Genomic DNA, 11,473 nt, shown 5'->3' on the forward strand with positions numbered 1-11,473 from the left:
TGTTAATTTTGTTAGGAAGTGATGTCACAATAGAGATTATAGATGTTTCTTAGAAACATATAGTGCACAATGAAGTTGTAGAGGAGAAGGGACAGGAATTGATGTAATATGTTTTAAAACATTCACACCAAATGAAGTAGGGACACAGATCAAAATCAGCAACAAGTTGATGGCTGCTCTCGCTGGCAGTTGGTAAAAGGGAGTTTAATCCATCACTGTTTCTACTTTGTTATGTTCTCCAACAACAAAAAAAATAAGGAAAACCTACAATTTAGGAAGAGCACTGTGAAGGAAAGGAAAATGACCTAGGCTGGGAAGGAGAGAGCTGGAGTTGAGCTTTGAATGGAGAGGAAACACTAGGAGGGTTTAAGCTAAACGGGGATGGTGGGAATGTTCCAAAAACCAGGACCAGAACACATAAAGATCCTGGGGAGGTGGAAGCATGGCTCTATGAAATAATGAAGAGATCTGAATGCTCGACCAGCCTTTATGTGTTAATGTCTCACGGGAGGAGTCAACCTGGTGGATACAATAGTACCTCCAGCTGTAAGCAGTTAGCTAGCGCTACTAGATAATTACTTTAGGATGCAGAGCTACAGGTGAGCTATGTTAAGTCTCTAGGGGTCATGTGAAACCCTAGCTGCACCATATGTAATTCCAGGGCTCCAGCCTCTCTCCACATGCTCTCCGAGGAATCTTACTGTGATCAGTTTTAAATGCCTCCTGTACTGAACGTTCTCTAACCTCCAGCTCCAGCTCCAATGTCTTGAACTCTAGCTCCATATTCCTAAAAGGATGAGAAAACCTGGAGGCCCCTAAGCACTTCATGCTGAATTGGTTTGCACCCAAAACATCATAGTCCTGTAGAACTTCACAAGAACTATGTGAGGTACTAAACCTTTGAATGGCACATCACTCCAGCTGCTTAAACCAGGGCCCAGAAGAGTCTTAAATGTCTTCTTTACCCTTTTACTCCACATCCATGCAGTTTACCTGCTTTCAGGTATGTTGATTCTACTCACTAAATTTATCTGCAAATGTGGCACCCCCTTACCATGCCCCACGGGCCTCATCACCTTTGAGTGTGTGTGTCTGTGTGCGTGTATGTGTGTGTGTGTGTAGATTGTTACTGCAATGCCTACTGTATCCTTCTTTTAGATTCTGCAACAAGGTGATTTTTTCCAAAACAGATATCTCATTTTGTCAATCGTCTGAATTAAACCTTTCCTAGCTACACAACTCCTGAGCTGCAATAAACAATGAAAACCCCCGAGGACATCAGGCAAGGCCCCTCACAATGAGGATTTTGTCTACTGCCTTCCTCTTCTCTGTTCTGCACTCCTCCTTTTGCACCCCACAATCTGACAATTTGTTTTACGACTCACAGTTCCCTAAGTGCCCCATGAATTTCTGCTGTTCCCTGTGGAAATCTGGTGAATACTTCCTCCTCTTTAAGGGATTGGGCACTAGTCCCTGGGGCAGGCAAGCATCTGATACGTATTGCGCCAAAGGTAACCTTGAAATTATTATCCACCTGTGCCGTCTGAGCTCTTTGTATTTCCCTGGCTCATAACAGCTAGCATCCTGCAGGGGTGGCTATTTCTATGAATGGCTAAGCAAGGCCGCTCCAGTTAACACTGGCCCCTGGTGGACAGCCGTGGCCTGTGGGCCATGTAAACCCCAGGCATCTGTCTATTGCCAGGAGCACATTCTTCCCTACTGGGACCCCTGTCCTCTCTACCAGGCAAGGGTTGAAATGCAGGGCCTAGGGCTCGCATGCTGGGACCTCCATAGATGTTCCCCAGAAGTTCCCTATGGCCTAGGGAGATGGGAAAAAAGAAAGAATGTGGGTGAGGGGCACTCTCTGGGCTGTTCTCTGTGGAGTTAACTGGAACCAGCAATGACTAGGGATGCAATATGGCCAATGTTCCACAATCAGAATACTCAGGTGCTCCAAGAAGAAAACATAAGGTGTGGAGAAAGAGGCAAAAAGCCTGGGCATTGTTGGAGAATATTCTAGAAGGTTGGCAGGAAGTCCTTCCTCCACAGGTTGAGATAGAAACATAGAAGAAGGTGTCTGTAAACTCTCTCCGCATTCAGAAGTGAATTGAAGTGTGAGGGTCTTGGTAGCCTTAGAGATCATCAGACCCTAGAAGCCCTTGCCTTACCTGGCATTAATTAACCCCTTAGTTTCTGGATTATGGTGAAACCTGGGGGTAACAGACCTTAATAAACCACTCTAGAAATATTTTAGCATTTTAACAACTGCCATGACAGTACTGTTTCTTAGCAGGTTCAGAATCCCTGGTCTCTTGATATATGCTCTGGAATGTTGAGTAGTGGGACTCTCTGTTACTTCTGGAATAAGCACAATCATACAGCTCCAGCCCCTTTAAGCAACCTTCCATCTGTCCTATCCAAGGATGCAGCCCTGTGCTTCCCCACCTGGCCAGATAAATGGACTGTGACTCTGCATTGCAGACACAGCTATTCCCACAGGCAGGTCCCAACAGCTAACTTGAAGTAGGAGTAGGAGACCTGAGTAGACTTCAGGTCTAAGTAGCTAAATTATCTTGCAAGTTACTAGAAGCCCTAAAGGTTTCAATAAATTTGAATTTGCTCCAGGCAATGATGAAGCAACTGCTGTGACTCTGTTTATCTCTAACTTATGAATTTCTTAGAACCCAGAGGAAAAGAATGTCCTCATCCCCAATTTACGGCAAAAGCCATGAATTTACACATGACAGCTTCAGAATTCATGTCAGGATATGTGTTCTAATCTCAATAAAGCATTATTTACAATATTTGGAGAAGCCTAGTTTGTGAGGATGTGTTCAGACAGGACAGAAGGAAGGGGCAAGAGTTGTGTTGCATCTCTTTTCCTGAGTGTTTTTACATTGCACCGGCCCAGATATTCTTGACACAAGAGAAAGGGTTGATTGACATAAATTCCAAGCTACTGACAAGTCCTGCTGCTGACATTCTGTGCAACCTTGAGATAGGAGGTTGGCACAAGATACAGGTCACAAAGACCTTGCTGATAAAACAGCTTGCAGTAAAGGAGCTGGCCAAATCCCACCAAAACCAAGAAGGCGAGTAAAGAGACCTCTGGCCATCCTCACTGTTAATTATACACTCATTATAATACACTAGCATGGTAAAAGACATTCCCACCAGTGCCATGACAGTTTACAAATGCCACGGCAACATCTGAAAGTTACCCTACATGCTCTACAATGGGGAGGAACCCTCAATTCAGGGAATTGCCCCCCACTCCTTTCCCAGAAAACTCATGAATAATCCACCCCTCGTTTAGCATATAATCAAGAAATAACCATAAGAGCAGCCCATGCTGCTGCTCTGCCTATGGAGTAGCCTTTCTTTCATTCCTTTACTTTTTTAATAAACTTGCTTTCAATTTACTCTGTGGATTCGCCTTGAATTCTTTCTAGCGTGAGATCCAAGAACTCTCTCTTGGGGTCTGGATCAGGACCCCTTTCTGGTAACAGTATTTGTTTACAAGTCAAATCTGTTTCTGTGAGGATAAAGGAGGAAATATCAGTATAAATGAATAAAAAAATGGGCCGTGAAGATAGTCATACAAAAGCCTACAGCCATCACAATTTCCAGGGTGGGAACGAGAAAGAAGTAGAAAGTTAATGAAAACTGATATGAAGTCTGAAGAGGAATCTTCCCAGGCCAATTTCAGAGAGCATGCTATGAAAGAAACGGCCAGGGAGTAGCTGCTCTAAGTGACTGAGTCTTTTAGGAGACCTGCAGAGGTTTGGCAATAGATCTGCAGTCTGAGTCTCACTAGTAAAACTGAACCTTAATATTATTAAATTGTGTTGAATTACAAGACAATAACTAAACAGCAGCAACAATAACAAAAAAGTCTTCTTTTGACTGTCTAAGTAGGGGATTAGGAAAAGAACCATGAGAAAGCAATCTTCCTGTGTCTCCCAAACTGAGAAAAACAGAATACTAGTGTCCTGCAAAATGTTAATAAGTATTAATCAGAAAAGAAGGTTCTGTGATCAAATAGGTTTGACAAGTTCTGGCTACACAAAATAATGGAATCATTCACTAAAGAATGGCTCAGGTTCTTAATGTGCTAATATGCATGATAATTCTCCGGGTATGTGGGGTTTTCCAAACTCATTTAACTTCAGAACACTTTTTTTTTTCTTTGCAGAACTCCTATTAGCATCCCATTAGATATTTGTGTTCTGTGACACTCAATTTGGAAAACATGAGGGTAGTAGCATTTACATTTCAATGGATGCCAAGAAAAAAGCCCCAGGAGAAGGATTCCATTCTGTTTGGCAATAAACTGGCTCTGAAGCAGACTTCTGAACCAGCCAGAGCAGAAGCACAGAAGGGCCAATGTGTAGACTCATAGAAAACCTCCAAACTGACCTAGATTGCTCCAAAAGGAATAGAACATTTTAGGAACATTTATATTAGATGTTCAGATAGAACAAGAAGCCAAAAAGGCCTGTGGGTAAGCCTTGCTTCCTGTCTGACAGACTGGGATGGGAACCGGGAGTAAAGAAGGCAGGAAGGGGAGAGAGGAGCAGGGGACCTGAAGGAGCCGAGTCCCACCCTACTACCAGAGGAGGAGGAAGGGCTTCCTCCTGGCGATGTAGCTCCTGGGCTGCTCCCTCATCCTGCCTTCTGGAATCCTGCTCCCTCTTAGCTGTGGGATAACTGGGGAGGGAGGGAACCAACTTCCTGTCTCTAGAGACACTAAGAACTTTGTTCCCAAATCTCTCATTGAAAGAGTTTCTTAGTCCAGATGTTACCCCAAAGGGGTCCCAATCCAGACCCCAAGAGAGAGCTCTTGGATCTGGAAAAAGAAAGAATTCAAGGCGAATCCATAAAGTGAAAGCAAGTTTCTTAAGAAAGTAGAGGATTAACGAATGGCTACTCCATAGACAGAGCAGATGCATGGGCTGCTGATTGCCTACTTCTACAATTATTTCTTGATTATGTGCTAAACGACGGGTGGATTATTCATGAGTTTTCTGGGAAAGGGGTGAGAAATTCCCTGGAACTGAGGGTTCCTCCCCTTTTTAGACCATATAGGGTAACTTCCTGATGTTTTCATGGCATTTGTAAACTCTCTGTGTATCTACTCTCTCTTTTCTCTGGGCTTGCCTCCTTCACTATGGGCAACCTTCCACCCTCCATTCCTCTTCCTCCCTTAGCCTGTGTTCTCAAGAACTTAAAACCTCTTCAACTCACACCTGATCTAAAACCTAAACCCCTTATTTTCTTCTACAATGCTGCTTAACTCCAATACAAACTCGACAGTAGTTCCAAATAGCCAGAAAATGGCACTTTAGATTTTTCCATCCTACAAGATCTAAATAATTCTTGTTGTAAAATGGGCAAACGGTCTGAGGTGCCTGACGTCCAGGCATTCTTTTACACATCAGTCCCTCGCTAGTCTCTGTTCCCAATGCAACTTGTCCCAAATCTTCCTTCTTTCCCTCCCGGCTGTCCCGTCAGTCCCAACCCCAAGCGTCACTGAGTCTTTCCAGTCTTCCTTTTCTACAGACCCTTCTGACCTCTCTTCCCTCCTCGCCAGGCAGAGTTAGGTCCCAATTTTTCCTCAGTCTCTGCTCCCCTACCGTATAATCCTTTTATCACCTCCCCTCCTCACACCCAGTCTGGCTTACAGTTTTGTTCCGCGACTAGGCCTCCCCCACCTGCCCAGCAATTTCCTCTTAAAAAAGTGGCTAGAGCTAAAGGCATAGTCAAGGTTAATGTTCCTTTTTCTTAATCCGACCTCTCCCAAATCAGTTAGCGTTTAGGCTCTTTTTCATCAAATATGAAAAACCCAGCCCAGTTCATGGCCTGTTTAGCAGCAACGCTGAGACGCTTTTCAGCCCTAGACCCTGAAAGGTCAGAAAGCGGTCTTATTCTCAATATGCATTTTATTTTATTACCCAGTCTGCTCCTGACTTTAAATAAAGCTCCAAAAATTAAATTCTGGCCCTTAAACCCCACAACAGGACTTAATGAACTTTGCCTTCAAGGTGTACAATAATAGAGTAGAGGCAGCCAAGTAGCCACTTATTTCTGAGTTGCAACTCCTTGCCTCCACTGTGAGACAAACCCCAGCCACATCTCCAGCACACAACTCTGATGCCTGAACCACAGCTGCCAGGGGTTCCTCCAGAACCTCCTCCCCCAGGAGCTTGCTACAAGTGCCGGAAAGCTGGCCACTGGGCCAAGGAATGCCCGCAGCCTGGGATTCCTCCTAAGCCGTGTCCCATCTGTGCGGGACCCCACTGGAAATCGGCTGTCCAATTCTCCCGGCAGCCACTCGCTGAGCCCCTGCAGCTCTGGCCCAGGACTCTCTGACTGACTCCTTCCCAGATCTTCTCAGCTTAGCGGCTGAAGACGGACACGGTCCCATCGCCTGGACCATCACAGACATTCTGGGTAACTCTTACAGTGGAGGGTAAGTCCGTCCCCTTCTTAATCAATATGGAGCCTACCCCACTCCACATTACCTTCTTTTCAAGGGCCTGTTTCCCTTGCCTCCAAAATTGTTGTGGGTATTGACGGCCAGGCTTATAAACCTCTTAAAACTCTCCAACTCTGGTGCCAACTTGGACAACATTCTTTTATGCACTCCTTTTAGTTATCCCCACCTGCCCAGTTCCCTTATTAGGTCAAGACATTTTAACTAAATTATCTGCTTCCCTGACTATTCCTAGGCTACACCTCATTGCTGCCTTTTCCCCCAGTTCAAAGCCCCCACCTTAACCCACAAGTATAGGATACCGCTCCTTGGCGACTGATCATGCATCCCTTACCATCTCATTAAAACCTAATCACCCTTACCCCACTCAACACCAATATCCCATCCCCAAAGCACGCTTTAAAAAGATTAAAGCCTGTTATCACTTGTCTGCTACAACATGGCCTTTTAAAGCCTGTAAACTCCCCTTAAAATTCCCCCATTTTACCTGTCCTAAAACCAGACAAGGCTTACAGGTTAATTCAAGATCTCTGCGCCTTATCAACCAAATTGTCTTGCCTATTCACTCCATGGTGCCAAAGCCATATACCTCCCTCCACAACCCATTATTCTGTTCTGGATCTCAAACATACTTTCTTTACTATCCTTTACACCCTTCATCCCAGCCTCTCTTCGCTTTCACTTGGACTGACCCTGACACCCATCAGGCTCAGCAAATTACCTGGGCTGTACTGCTACAAGGCCTCACGGACAGCCCCCATTACTTCAGTCAAGCCCAAATTTTTTCCTCATCTGTTACCTATCTCGGCATAATTCTCATAGAAACACATGTGCTCTCCCTGCTGATCGTGTCCGGCTAATCTCCCAAACCCCAATCCCTTCTACAAATCAACAACTCCCTTCCTTCCTAGGCATGGTTAGTGCAGACAGAATTCTTACACAAGAGCCGGGACCGCGTCCTGTAGCCTTTTTGTCCAAACGACCTTACTGTTTCAGCCTAGCCCTCCTGTCTGTGCGCAGTGGCTGCCACTGCTTTAATACTGTTAGAGGCCCTAAAAATCACAAACTATGCTCAACTCTCTACAGTTCTCATAACTTCCAAAATCTATTTTCTTCCCCCAGCCATTGCTCAGGACAATGCTTATGCTGATAAGTTAGCTAAAAAAACCGCTAGCGTTCCAACTTCTATCCCTCACGGGCGGTTTTCCTCCTTCACATCAGTCACTTCCACCTACTCCCCCACTGAAACTTCCACCTATCAGTCTCTTCCCACACAAGGTAAATGGTTCTTAAACCTAGGAAAATATCTCCTTCCAGTCTCACAGGCCCATTCTATTCTGTCATCATTTCATAACCTCGTCCATGTAGGTTACAAGCCGCTAGCCCACCTCTTAGAACCTCTCATTTCCTTTCCATCGTGGAAATCTATCCTCAATGAGATCACTTCTCAGTGTTCCATCTGCTATTCTCCTACCCCTCAGGGATTGTGCAGGCCCCCTCCCTTTCCTACACATCAAGCTCGAGGATTTGCCCCTCCCCAGGACTGACAAATTGACTGTACTCACATGCCCTGAGTCAGAAAACTAACATATCTCTTAGTCTGGGTTCTTTCACTGGATGGGTAGAGGCCTTTCCTGCAGGGTCTGAGAAGGCCACCGCGGTCATTTCTTCCCTTCTGCCAAATGTAATTCCTCACTTTGGCCTTCCTACCTCTATACAGCCTGATAACGGACCAGCCTTTACTAGTCAAATCACCCAAGCAGTTTCTCAGGCTCTTGGTATTCAGTGAAACCTTTATATCCTTTACCGTCCTCAATCTTCAGGAAAAGTAGAACGGACTAATGGTCTTTTAAAAACACACCAAGCCCAGTCACCAGCTTAAAAAGGACTAGACAATACTTTTACCACTTTCCCTTCTCAGAATTCAGGCCTGTCCTCGGAATGCTACAGGTTCCAGCCCATTTGAGCTCCTGCGTGGACACTCCTTTTTATTAGGTCCCAGTCTCATTCCAGACACTAGACCAACTTAGACTGCACCCCAAAAAACTTTCATCCCTACTGTCTTCTGTCTAGTCATACTCCTATTCACCACATTCTCAACTACTCATAAATGCTCTGCTCGTGTTTACACTGCTAGTTTACACTGTTTCTCCAAGCTATCACAGCTGATATCTCCTAGTGCTATCCCAAACCGCCACTCTAAATTCCCTCTTAAAGTAAATAAATAATCTTTGCTAGCAAGGCTATGCTGAGCCTCCTTAAGCACTCTCTAATTACATGTCCTAGGTCCTCCCAATTCTTAGTCCTTTAATACCTGTTTTCTCTCCTTGTCTTATTCAGACCTTGTGTCTTCCGTTTAGTTTTTTAATTCATACAAAACCGCATCCAGGCCATCACCATTCATTCAATAGACAAATGTTTCTTCTAACGACCCCCCAATATCACCCCTTACCACAAAATCTTCCTTCAGCTTAATCTCTCCCACTCTAGGTTCCCACACCGCCCCAATCCCAGGCGTGAAGCAGCCCCGAGAAACATCGCCCATTCTCTCTCCATATCACCCCCCAAAAAAATGTTCGCCGCCCCAACACTTCACACTATTTTGTTTTATTTTTCTTATTAATACAAGAAGGCAGGAATGTCAGGCCTAGGCCTCTGAGCCCAAGCCAAGCCATCGCATCCCCTGTGACTTGCACCTATATGCCCAGATGGCCTGAAGTCACTGAAGAATCACAACAGAAGTGCAAATGCCCTGTCCCGCCTTAATTGATGACATTCCACCGCAAAAGAAGTGAAAACGGCTGGTCCTTGCCTTAAGCGATGATATTATCTTATGAAATTCCTTTTCCTGGCTCATCCTGGCTCAAAAAGCTCCCCCACTGAGCACCTTGTGACCCCCATTACTGCCCGCCAGAGAACACCCCTTTGACTATAATGTTCCTTTACTTACCCAAATCCTATAAAACGGCCCCGCTGACTCTCTTTTTGGACTCAGCCCGCCTGCACCCAGGTGATTAAAAAGCTTTATTGCTCACACAAAGCCTGTTTGGTGGTCTCTTCACACGGACGCGCATGACAAGGATGGCCTCTGGTGAAGGGGATGAGGTCTCTGGTGAGCGGGGTGTGGCCTCTGGTGAGCGGGGTGTGGCCTCTGGTGAGCAGGGTGAGGTCTCTGGTAGCCAGGTGTGGCCTCTGGTGAGCGGGGCGTGGCCTCTGGTTAGTGGGGTGTGGCCTCTGATGAGCAGGGTGTGGCCTCTGGAGAGTGGGGTGAGGTCTCTGGTAATGGGGGTATGTTCTCTGGTGAGCAGGGCTCCCCGGCTGCCTGGTGCACAGCAGCCCTGGGCAGCTGTTGAGCAGAGTGGGGAAGCCCATGGTTAGCCCAGGACAAGCCTCTGAAGCCAGTAATGGCAGCAAAGCCAGTAAGGGTCGGGCTCCTGCTGGTGCTCACTCCCGGGTAGCAGCGGGGACAGGCGCCTGAAGAGCTGAGGCCTCCACCGGGCGCTGAAGTCGAGGAAACCCTGTGGGCTCCCTGAGGAGATATAGGGAGGAAAGGTTTCAGGAGTGAGCAGGGAGTGAACTGTGGGACGCGGAGCTGCTTCCATGACAGGAGCTCGTGGAGAGCGCGGCGTTGGGGGGCTGCAGCTCAGGAAGAGAAAACGCGGCGCTTACGGGGCAGTGGGAGAGAGGCGGGTCCACCTAGTCTTACCGGAAGTGGCTTGTTCACTTCCTCATTCAGGAAGGAGACCTGGGTCCGTGTTCACTGTGGGGGAGGCTCCGCTGCCGCTCCTGGATGCAGCTGAATGGCTGAGATCTGCAGCCCTGAAGACGGGGCCCGTTCTGCACTGTGGCTTCGTTGTCTCGGCCTCCTCTCCTGAGTCTTCGTCCAGAATCCGCGAATCGAGGTGGGCAGGCGTCCATTCCAACAGGAACTGAGCAAAGGAAGGAATAATTCACTGAGAATTCGGGGGAAAACTCAGACAATTCTCAGGAATGGGAGATTTTTGTATTCTGTAAAAATTCCATTTGCATGGAGACTCAGATTTTAAATCTCTAATTAAAAACAAAAGTAGTTGAATCATGTTGGGATATTTCAATAAGCTCATTCCAGGCCCTTCTTGAATCACAGTCCTGTAATTTAGCTCTTCCCACAGATGAGCCCCTGAATAAATCCTCACCCCTCCTGAAACTGAAACGGTCCCAAGATGGAGCCTTAATGCAAGTCTAGGAACTGCCATCAAGTCATCCTGGCTTTGGGCCAGCCCTGGCTTGTTCTGCCTGGGTCTTCTTGGGTCCAAAATATTATTATTTCAGCATACATTCAATATATAAATTATCAATGAAGCAGTTTCCATTTTTTCACACTAAGTCTTTGAAATTCACTTACAGCACATCTCAATTTGGACTACACACAGTTGATCCAAACCTGTGACTGCCCTACAGGTTTATAATCAATCACCTATTAAGTGACCTGCCTCCTAATACTATCACTTTGGGAATTAGAAATTCAACATATAAATAGTAAGAAACAAACCCCCTGATAAAAACAGAAATTTTAAGAATTAGTAAATGAATTGAGTAATATTGCCAGCTTTAAGTAATACGTATATAGTCTTTCTACAGACCAACAATGAATAGAAAAAGTAATAATTAGAATGATGCCATTTACAATAGCTATAAACATTTTAAAATATCTTGAAATAATTTTATTAAGTGCAAGTCTTTTTTTAATGAAATTATGATACTTCATTGAAATTCATTTAAAAATACCGAATTAAATAGAGACATACAATGTTATTGAATATGAAGCCTATCATAAAAAACTGCAGTTCTCCTCAACTTGATCCATCACTCCAATAAAAATTTCAACAGGGGATTTTGTGTAAGGCAATAAGCTGAACAAATGGTTGAAATTAGCAAGGCTTTCCTGAAGAAGAGAGAGGAAAATGAAGCATGGGGAGGGCCTGCCAATATGGTAAG

At 45.5% G+C, this 11,473-nt stretch overlaps 1 long non-coding RNA gene across 1 annotated transcript; it reads left to right on the forward strand.

Moving 5' to 3' along the window:
• Nucleotides 1-605: 605 nt before the first annotated feature.
• Nucleotides 606-2,798, forward strand: LOC117097970. Its single transcript, XR_004443121.1, has 2 exons — nucleotides 606-1,003; nucleotides 2,682-2,798. It is a non-coding gene; the product is annotated as an uncharacterized LOC117097970 (long non-coding RNA).
• Nucleotides 2,799-11,473: the final 8,675 nt, after the last annotated feature.

This window comes from Trachypithecus francoisi, unplaced genomic scaffold, assembly GCF_009764315.1.
Source record: "Trachypithecus francoisi isolate TF-2019V2 unplaced genomic scaffold, Tfra_2.0 Lachesis_group15, whole genome shotgun sequence".
NCBI lineage: Eukaryota > Metazoa > Chordata > Mammalia > Primates > Cercopithecidae > Trachypithecus > Trachypithecus francoisi.